The following is a 12,027-nucleotide window of genomic DNA, read 5'->3' on the forward strand; positions in this document are numbered from 1 at the left end:
AGTAATGTACCTGACCTAGCCAATGTGCCTATATTTTACAGCTGAATGAGGCCATACTGGCCATTACGAGCTTGTAGATCTGCTCTTTTGGTGCCTACATTCGCTTCTCTACTTATCTAAACATGAAGTATTTGTACATCTCCTGTCCAAAATTGCCCTTGTCGCGCTATTTCTTGATCACAGACAGTGCCCTGCCGGGCATAATGAGCTTGTAGCTCTGCTCTTTTCTTTACTTTTTACTAGGCCTACTTGGCAACCTGTCACTATGCACGTGACTAATCAGCTCCTAGATTAATAATGAGTTTCACTCTGACTCTACACCAACTATTTAGTGTTCCTAGTAAATACTCCTGTATTGTTTGTTCACTCCTGAACTTTGGCCCAATGCCATATCACTTATTTGTCCTGTTACTTTACAGCATTTACTCGTCATTAATTAATATACTGGGTTTCCTGCTGCGTTTTCAGTGAGTAATATTAGCTCATACAGAGAGCTTCATTTGAGTGTCTATGCATGTCTTTGACCTTGGCTATATGAGATAAGAGATAACACGCTCCGTGAAAGTCAGGGAGTAACTCTCTAGCTGCGTGGGGGTAGGGAAGTTCTAAACATGTTGTCTGCGCCAAGCCGCCAACGCTCTCTCGGCTTTCCTCTTGGCCCAGTCAGAATCTCGGGGAGTGCTTCTCTCTGGCGATAAGGTTACTATGGCTACGCCAGCCTCAGCGCTCTCCCGTCTAAAACCCGATATTGAACAGGGAAGATAAATGCTCGTCTCTAACGAACTCTACCAACCAAAACGCTTACAGTTTTCTCCGAACTTATCTTTAAGGCCTTGGGTATGCCTAAGTTTTGGTGTATTGACTTTTACAGCTCACAGGGCAGGCTAAATAGACCCATTGAAACTTTACACTAATAAAACATTAGACTACTTTTACTGCCTTAGATAACCACCACATATAGCAGCCTCTGCTGCCTTCTTAATACTCATATTTTGGCTATTTGAGACTTCTATCTACATGCCTTGTAACTAGGCTGGACAATCTATTTCAATTAGGCCATTTGTGCCGCTTGTAGATCGGCTATTTTGCACACTCATTTAAGTGAATGAACCCAGAACCTCTCCTAGGTCCTTACTGAATACTGATTCATATTTCACTTAAGCAATCCATCATCCCCCTCAGATTGGAGGCTATTTAGCGCTGTGATAACCACATCAGATTGAACTACATACCGTGCATTACACTGCATTAATTCACAACGCATGCTACTGTTTAACTCAACTCCCAGACATGAAAGACACCAGAGATGCCACTCTTATTTGCCCATCTCTTACCATCACCCTGGCATAATGGATGACCGTGGCCTAACGACTGTGGTACACTTTCATACACATGAGCACCCCACTGCTGGGGGGAGCTTGAACTTCGACTGCCCATAGCCGAACTACTGTGGTACTTAAGCGTGTCTGGGAACCTCGACATCACTTTTCATAAACATGTGCACCCCTCTACTGGGGGTTGCTTCAACTTTGACTGTCCATTGTCGACAAGACACAGAACACAACAAAAAACATAGACGCCACATGGAATGCACAACGATGTCTGTTCACACACCAGCCCTTATCTATTACCTTGAAATGGGTACCTAAAATCTAGCAGTGACTTTTGACTTTGACCAGAGTGAATTACAGTATGCTGTGGGAACACGGCCACAGTCTTCAATACGCTATATCTCAGAAACGTAAATACGCTATATCTCAGACACGTATCCTGCTAGACAACATCATAGCAGATTTATAAAACAACAGGCAGAACTCACAGCTGTTGTGCGGGGCGTATCTCGTCCCGACTTCGAACCTAGCTGCGTGATACAAACACTAGGCCACTGTCCTGCTTCAAGAACAGTGTAATAAACACACAGATATTAAATCCGTTCTGCTGACGTACCAAACGCCAGGCTAAATATGGACTCCAACCATATCGCTACGTGGAAACCCCGACGCAGTCTTTTACAACAGAATAATCTGTTCTGCTAATGAACCTTCATTAGGCTTACATATGGACTCAAACCATATGCGCTGCTTGAACACAAACAGTCTTATCTCTAAACTCTGTCAAGTCACAAAAAAATTGTATCAGTCACTTAAAAAACACACACTGACTAACAGGATCTATATCAGTGAAATTTGGAAGCTTGTACTAAATGTGGGAACAATAAAAAAGACAAGGTTTAACTAAGGTAAACCCTGCATCATAACCTATATTTCTTTTACCAGACAAGAGGAGAGGCACTTTTTCTCTAGATGAAGAGTAAAATATGAAGTGAACTCACCCCTTGTCTGATCCCACTTCTGACACCAATTGTTATGATTACTAGCTTACTGATTCTAATCTAAGTACTTGGACCCTCGTCTGGTTCTGGTGTGTGACGACCCGGTTGACATTTCCATGGTTCGGACAGACGGACATACGGGCAGGCCTGCTCCGGGAGAGAGATTAACATGACACGGAGACTTGGTCACATCAATACAATCACAAGGTTTATTGTCTTACAGGATCATATATATATGCTTGGGTCCTTCACGTCCTAATGACGTCACTGACTAGACATCACAATCACTGCCTGCAGCACGCGGCCTTCAGCGTGCCCCTAACAGACCTAGAGTAGGTTACAGTTCCGGCAGTGCACCTTACCCATATATCCATACACATATATAAGTACATTGCATATTCACGTACAAGTACCTGTTATCAGTACACAGCCTGTTGGATATTACAACAGTCACCACCAGCAGCCTTTAACAGGTGTTCAATCAACCAAACGAGCACCAGCAGCCATCTTGCAGCTGATGCACTCTGGGAGATGTAGTTGTCTGGTGTCTTGTTGAAGATTCATGCTCCACTCATGAGTTTTGACCGCACACCCATGTACCTGTCTAAATACTTCCTTAATGTAAACGAAGTCCACACCCACAACACCAGAGGGAGTGCAACAAACCATGTACAACCCAGATTCGGCACAAACAAGGGACTAAATTATTTTCGCTCCTATGCCACCAAAATGTGGAACACCTACCAACAGTCATTAAGACATGTGAATCCCTTGACTCCTTCAAAACCGCTCTCAAAGGGCACCTACGGATGGCTGCAATTCGAAACTGGCCTCTGTAAGATCTGAATCCCCCCACCCCACTCCCCCCCCCCTTTCCCCTCACTGTATATGTATCTTTTCCCTTTTTGCTTCCTATATGATGAATTCCTGTTCTGTTCTTTAGCTACATAGAAATGTCTATTTGTATGTCTCTAAATGTTTTGATGAATTGAACAATGTGGACCCTGTTGTAAACAAGTGTAATGCTTAATTGGGTCGTCCACTCACAGTTAACAGTCTTTGTATTGAGTTTGTGCTTGAAATGTACTGTAAATTCTGCAAACTGTTAATAAATATTTCAATCAATCAATCAAAAAAACCACCACACACACACCCCCCGTGGATTCTGGATTAACATTTGAAACATTAAAAACTCATAATACTTTACTAATAATATGATTACTATGATTATACTATGTTTTTCTTCTTCAAAAACGTGTACAGTAAGTGTTATGTGGCCACACCCATGCACCAGTTCATTAAATATACCTGGTTTTCAATTTAGCACCACCCACCTGAACTGAAGCCACACCCACAGCTGTTGTATGATAATTGGGTTAGGGGAGGGGATGATTTCATGATGTCAGTAAAGTCCTGTATTTCGATTGGGCCTTTTTAACCCAAAGGCTTTCAGCTTTCAGGAATGAACCAAAAATTCACAGGGAAGACATTTGAATATTATAATCACACCTGGGGGTCTAGTAATGTTAACTCCATAGACACGTGCAAAACAGAAGAAACTAGAAAAAGTGCCCTTCTGGGCACAGGTCTCCACCAGGATAGGAATGTAGAACATTGCAGCTTGCCTTCATCTGGTGGTTGGATAAAAGGGCAACAAAAGTAAATTAGAGGTAAAAACACTTTTCGGCCAGTTATAGCGCCACCTTGAGGCTGAGTTGAAATTGTTCATGTGGCATTTCTTCCTCGGCCTATTGGGAATGTGCATGCACAATTTCACGGAAATCACGCGATGTGTTCATGATTTGCAGCATTTTGTTTGAAACTGAGCACTCCTGTGAACTTTGGAAGCCAATCTTAACCAATCAGGATGGAGTCTATGAAATGTGAAAGACGCGTTTCGTTGAATGGCTCTAGAGAGACTGTGTACCAATTTGCGCGATGTTTGGACAAAATCTGTAGGTGTACTGTGCAAAAACTTGTTTTGCACAAAGCGGCCTCCTGGTGGCGCTATAACAGGCCGTTCTGGAAATTTTGGGGCAGAGGTTCATCGTTGGCATCCAGGGAGTGTGTGTGCAAAATTTGGCATCGACCGGGTTGTTTTGCACAAAGCGGCCTCCTGGTGGCGCTATAACAGGCCGTTCTGGAAATTTTGGGGCAGAGGTTCATCGTTGGCATCCAGGGAGTGTGTGTGCAAAATTTGGCATCGACCGGGTTGTTTTGCACAAAGCGGCCTCCTGGTGGCGCTATAACAGGCCGTTCTGGAAATTTTGGGGCAGAGGTTCATCGTTGGCATCCAGGGAGTGTGTGTGCAAAATTTGGCATCGACTGGGTTAACGGTGCCGGAGATTAGCTGCTCACGGACACACACACGGACACACGGACGGACGGACGGACGGACGGAGTGCAAAACATACTCTCCCCCCATGCCTTCGGCCTGGTGGAGACAATCACAGCAGGACATAGAATAACTGCCAATGACCCACTCACTTTTTTCATTAATTTCTTATTGGCAATGCAGTCTGGACTACAGGAACTGACATGATGACCTGTCCATTATTTAATATCAACATATTTTGTTGGCCCGGGGACAGGCTAGGCTGGATCACCAGCCTGAAAGCTTGTGGATTTGAGTGCCGATCCCGACAACCTTTGCTGCGTGAAGCTTTTTCAGTGCTGCAACAGCACACATTTACCAGTTTTACCAGTAATGTCCATATAGCATAGCCTATCATTAGGAACGACAGAAACAGGCATGGCGGTGGCGTGTGCATGTATATTCACAAAGACACTGAATATGTTACTCGTACTGACTTACAGCATGATGAAATTGATCGTGCCTGATCAGCACGGGTTCTATGATATACTTGAGGGGTGCTTAGCTGGGGAGGAATGTGTAGAGAAAATCCTGATTGGCGACTACAATACGGATATGCTTTGTAAGGAAGCACCTGTGTTTAAGTCATTTAGTCGGTTTTGTGATCTGCATGGCGTCAGTCAGCTAATTACCCAACCCACAAGAGTGTGTGATTCTACTCAAACTGTCATTGATCTCATTTTGACCTCGGACAAATCCAGAATCTCCAAGAAAGGGGTTATTGTATGTGGGCTCAGTGATCATTTTATGATTTTCTGTACCCGCAAAATACAAAAACTAGTCATAACAGTCATATCTAGGGACTTCAAAACCTACTCTAGTGAGGCCTTTAACCTTGAACTGGAGAGTCTGGATTGGTCCGATGTGCTCAGGAGCTCACTAGTCGAAGAAGCATGGCTTGGCTTTAAAACCAAATTTACATCAGTACTAAACATCATGGCTCCTTTGAGAACCGTCAGGGTCAAAACCCGCTCGGAGCCATGGATGAATTCGGACATACTGACTGCAATGAAAGCCAGAGACAACAAATGCTCTGAACTTCTTAAATACAAGTCCAAGTTAGCCAAGTGCAAGCGCTTCGACAGTGATCTCCAAACCAAATTGTGCAACCTAAAAACCCAGTGTAACAAGCTAAGAAACGGTGTAATTGCCATGACCAAATCAGCCAAATGTAACTTTATCAATGATAAAGCCGAGGAAATCAAAAACAATCCTCGGGAGCTCTGGAAGTTACTAAACAACCAACTAGGCTGTGGTCAGAAACTAAAAACCAGGTTTACTAACATAAACATCAAATCGAATAACACCCTCATCACTGACAAGCTTGATGTAGCCAACCACTTGAACATCTTCTTTACAAACATTGCAACAAAGCTGGTTAGCAAACTGCCCTCCCACTCTGGGCGTTTTGGTGTAGAGCACATCAAAGCCTTCTACAAAAACCTTGGGTGTTTGTAAAGATGATTTTAAAATGGCAATGGTAACAACCGAGGAGGTACTTAAAAAAACTGAGTGCCCTCCAACCCCACAAGGCCACTGGCCATTGGCCAATATTCCCTCCAAATTTCTCAGAGACTCAGCCATTTCCATAGCTCCAGTCATCACCCACATAGTTAACCTCTCCATCAAACAGGGACAGGTCCCCCAAGATTTTAAAATGGCCAAAGTAACCCCCTTGTACAAAAAAGGGAGTAAATTAGAACCCGGCAACTACCGCCCTATTTCTATTCTAAGCTCCATCTCGAAAGTGATGGAAAAAATAGTCTATGAACAGGTTGAAAAGTATCTTGCCACTAATAAATTGCTGTACGAGTTCCAATCTGGTTTCAGAACATCCCACTCCACTGACACATGCCTCCTCAATTTTAGCGACCACATCAAACACGAGGTGGATGCCGGAAAATACTGCAGCATGGTCATGCTGGACCTCCAAAAGGCTTTTGACACTGTGAACCACTCCATACTGGTTAACAAGCTTAAAGCTATATTGGTTTTGATAGCACATCAACGAGCCGGATGCAATCCTACCTGGAGGGGAGAGAACAGATGGTGGAGGTGAACGGAACACTGTCCCCCCCCTCCCAGTGAGCTGTGGCGTCCCACAAGGAAGCATACTGGGGCCTTTACTGTTCCTAATATATGTTAACGACATGACTTCAGCTTGTGACTGCAACTTGTTCCTGTTCGCAGATGACTCAGCACTGCTGGTCTCGGACAGAAACAAACTGCAGGTTGAAAAGACCCTCAGCTCTGAACTCGGTAGAATCTGCACCTGGCTCGCTGATAACAAACTATCCTTACACCTGGGAAAAACTGAATCCATTCTCTTCGGATCAAATAGTAATCTCAGCAAGGCAGATGGCTTCTTGGTTAGAGTGGGTGACAATATTATCACACGAAAAGATGAAATTACCTACCTAGGTTCCATCCTGGAGGCCAATCTTTCCGGTGATAAAATGGCCACCAACGTAATCAAAAAAGTCAATCAAAGAACAAGATTCCTTTACAGGATCTCCTCACTGGTCAGCAAAAACACCTTGAAGACCTTAACAGGAGCCCTCGTACAAGGTTTCTTTGACTATGCATCCACCTCTTGGTACCACAGCACCTCAAAGGCCCTTAAAACAAGGCTCCAGACCTCCCAAAACAAACTGGTCAGGCTCCTACTTGGCCTCACCCCCCGAACCCCTGCCCACTTTTACAGGCTGGGATGGCTTAGGGTCGACGACAGAGTACAGCATCTTGCAATGGGTCTGGTCCACAAGATTCGATACACCACCAAGATACCCATGTACCTGTCTAAATACTTCCTTAATATAAACGAAGTCCACACCCACAACACCAGAGGGAGTACAACAAACCATGTACAACCCAGATTCGGCACAAACAAGGGACTAAATTATTTTTGCTCCTATGCCACCAAAATGTGGAACGCCCTACCAACAGTCATTAAGACATGTGAATCCCTTGACTCCTTCAAAACCGCTCTCAAAGGGCACCTACGGATGGCTGCAATTCGAAACTGGCCTCTGTAGAATCTGAATCCTCCCCACCGCCCCCCCTTTTTTCCCCTCAATGTATATGTATCTGTTATGAACCTTCGTCTAGGGTGAAGGGACATGACACAATTTGAGAGGAGACAGGGTAAAAAGAACTTCAATTTATTTGGAGTGGCTCTTTTCTTTCAATTGCAGAGACAATTTATACAATTCTGGTTCACAATTCTCCCCTTTTTTAGCTTCAGAGTGCAGGTGCTATTCTAACAAAACGAATCTAACTAGAAATCAAAAGTTTACCCCTACCTAAAGGCCCTAACAGAAGGTTAAACAAAATTACAATACTAAATCCCTAACTACCCTAACTAACCAAAATTACAATAAGTTAACAAAAGAAAAGACCTGGCACCCCTACATGGTGGAGGTAGGAATAAATAGGATAAATAATAGTTTACAGACTCACAGGCAACTTAAAGATTACTTCAAACAAAACTGGGCTAAACAAAACAAATCATAACTTACGGCATAACGAACCAGAAACAAAACAAACAAAACAATAAGGCAGGCACAAGAGAGGACTAGAGCAGGGGTGTCAAACTGGTGATCCGCGGGCCGCAGCGGCCCGCCTGCCTCAAGCAAAAAAAAAAAGAAGCTAAAATATAGGCTAATAAGTAAGGCTGCGTGATATATCGAACATGTACCTTCATCAGAGTGGAGAATATAAGTATAAATCAAGTTGAGCAAAGCCACTCTTCTCTGCCCCTCTCTCTAACAGACACAGTTAACGATCGCTTGTTAAGTGCCTGCCAGACAGACAATCAGATGAAATGAAGGCAGGTGTAGAGTAGAGTGTAGACTAGTGAACTGAACATGTTCTCTTTATATCAAGTACTTCATACCAGCCCCTTATGAAACTACTTCTCCCCAAATCCAAATGGATTTCATTTTCCATCCTGAATGGCAGTAACTAGCATACAATGAGAACTGAGAAGATCTCCACAAAGGTTTACTCATCAAAACTGATTATAAAACTGTAACCATCAAAGCATGCACTCAACATATAATGGTTATGTGACCATGGCATGTGCATAATATGCTTATACGTTTTATCTGATATTGATTAATATGGGGGGTGGGTTCAATGAATCGATTATTAATCGGCAGAGCTGTTGACTATTGTCAACATATTACCCAATTTCCACTGAGATTATGGGGTGAATGAATGTGGCCAGACCCATCTTCTCTTTCTGTCATAGTGACATTGTCCTGCATCAGATCATGTCCAAATCAGGTTCTCCAATCTCTAGCACTATGTGTGTGGCTTGCTGGCTGGCTGGGTCTGAGCACTATGTGTGTGGCTGGCTGGCTGGCTGGGTCTGAGCACTATGTGTGTGGCTTGCTGGCTGGGTCTGAGCATACATAGATAGATAGATAGATATTATAGCAGTGACTGACTGAGACATCGAGCGTGCGTGCGCAACTGGTTGTGGCCCCCATCAAGTGACCTTTTGACCAATGCGGCCCTCGCATTGGTCGACATCCCTGGACTAGAGGGACTGCGTCTCTGCTGCTGAATGCTGTCGTCCCCTCCAGAGCAAAAGTTCAACTGACACTTTATACAGAGACAGGAAGAGTGCCCAGCCAACAGGAAACTGGTGTTGTCAGGGAGAACCAATAAGGAACAGAGGGGGCAGGTCCAATCAGGGACCTGTCACTCAGAGCCATGTCTGTCAATTCACTTGAGTACTGTAGTAAAGTAAATACAACTTGTTACATGCCATAACACATCATAACAAATATCAAACTTATAATTATTATCCTAATTTAATAGCCACCATAAATAATTATACTTAAACAAATAATCAAAAGGACCGTGGTCCGTAACAGTATCCTTTCCCTTTTTGCTTCCTATATGATTAATTCCTGTTCTGTTCTTTAACTACATAGAAGTGTCTATTTGTATGTCTCTAAATGTTTTGATGAATTGAACAATGTGGACCCTGTTGTAAACTAGTGTAATGCTTAATTGGGTCGTCCACTCACAGTTAAGTCTTTGTATTGAGTTTGTGCTTAAAATGTACTGTCAATTCTACAAACTGTTAATAAATATTTCAATCAAAATCAATCAATCAATCCTCGTAAACAAACCTCACCTGTGCATTTTCTTTGCCTGACCGCATGGAGAGCACGATTTCTATATTTTGATTTTATGGTCTCTGTCGCCCTCAAGGGGATAAAATCAACAACATGCCTACAACATATAGCTTCTAAACTGGTGGGTGACAGTTAAGTACATTTTCCCCCTGCCTTAAATTGCTTTTATTTGCTGTTAATTAAGTTATAAAAAAAAATGGGGTTAGCTGTAAAATAGCTATCAAATGTATAGATGACAGCCCACTCTGTGTACCCATTGAAATAACCAGCAAATAACTTGTGGGCCAATATATAGGGTTAGAACTTAGAAGTTAATATATTTTTAACTAGAATAAAAATAAATGTCTTCGGTGTGTGTTGGAGACTATGAACGAGTGGCAAGCAATTACCCAAGTACAACATTTTAGGAATTTTACTGGAGTTCCAATTTTCAATCATATTACTTCTACTCCACTACATCTGAGGCAAATATAGCACTTTGTTACTTTGTACACCACTATACCATATACACTTGAAATTGGCGAGCCCAACTAGTTCGTGATGGGCTTAATATGCCCATACTCACTCTTTTATAGTGACATCATGAGGCTCATTTGCAAAATGTCATGTGGCATATGGAAATATGTGTGGAACTATGCATGCAAAATTCACAGAAACGCCTGATGATTTGAGTCATTTTGTTCAAAACTGACCACTCCGGCAAACTTTGGAAGCCAATCTTAGCCAATCAGGATGGAATATGAAAAATCCAGTTAGTGATGATGTGTACCAATTTGCGTGACAAATCTGTAGATAAAAAATTGAAAATTTGGAAAAATGCTATAGTGGTGCAATAACAGGCTGATCTGCGCACACACACACACACACACCTACTACTACTACTACTACTACTACCCCCCCCCCCCCCCCCCCCCCCCCCAATAGCTGTTCACAAACGGACGGACGGGGTTCAAAACAGTCTCCGCCAAATGTTGCGACATATTTATTATTGTATTTTTCATGTCAGAAAGACTGACTGACATCAACTTTTCATGGTTTATAATTTTGTGTGTGTGGGGGGGGGGGGGGGGGGGGGGTAAAGAAAAAATGTTGAATCGCAGAATAACATAATAATCACGATATAAATCAAAACGGTATCGAGATCGTATCTGGAGGTAGGAGACAAGAAGGGACACCTGAAATAACAATTTGCCAGCTGTACCGTTTGTACCATTTTTATGAACAAAACAGGTACAAAAAAAACAGGTAAAAAATTAAATTTAGCTAAAAACAACTAGCATTTTCTTTTAGAAACAGACTCCAAAGTGAAGCATGTGCATCCTAACAAAAATGTGCAGGTGCTGAACTAAAATGGATACATTAGAAGAGGAAAGGAAGTCTGCACACTGATGAAGACCCGCTAGGCTTGAAACTTTGTCAACTTTAATAAAAAAATTCTACTGGGAGCCAAGAAGTGTGTAGACTTCCCTTCCTCTTGTACTGTATAAATTGGAACAACAAACTCAACCACTTATGCATAAACATTATCCTTGTTAAACAAAAAAAATAAGCTTTTCAGCCATGTAAAACTTCAGGGATATAAATATAACAAAGTCAAATATATTAGTTTAACACAATAACATGACCCCAAAACATGACATAAGGTGCAACTGGGTCATTGCCGAAGACAACATGGCTTGAAAACATTAACAGCCTCCAAGAAATTTGGAGTCTTTCAATCAATAGGTCCTTCACTCACTGTATTCAGCTAGAGTGGACTGTCTGTCCAAAATCACTGAGAATGCAGCAAGTCCAGCAGCTCATCCTTCATCAAGACGTGACACTTCACTCCCTTCAATAACATTTCAAATCCATCCACATTCAATTACATTTGGACAGAGTGGTACTGTAAATCGCAAATTACACTTTGCTGGTAGTTTGTGCATTCACAAACTAAAGGGAACATTAAAAAAAAAAGTCAAACAAAAAATCTTATTGTGAGGCTGACATTATGCACAGCTCTCCAGAGGATAGGCTCAGAGGAATAGGCACAGCAGCCATTTTGGAAAGAACCTGGGGCCATTCCCCTACTTCCTTCACAGGCGTTACCGATGATACTAATGAAGGCTCTGTTCCATTCTGGTCAAACAGAGTCAGGGTGCTGCTATAGTTAATTCTGTAAGAGTTAATTC

This window comes from Protomyctophum parallelum (assembly GCF_964188405.1).
Source record: "Protomyctophum parallelum genome assembly, chromosome: 1".
Classification (NCBI taxonomy): domain Eukaryota; kingdom Metazoa; phylum Chordata; class Actinopteri; order Myctophiformes; family Myctophidae; genus Protomyctophum; species Protomyctophum parallelum.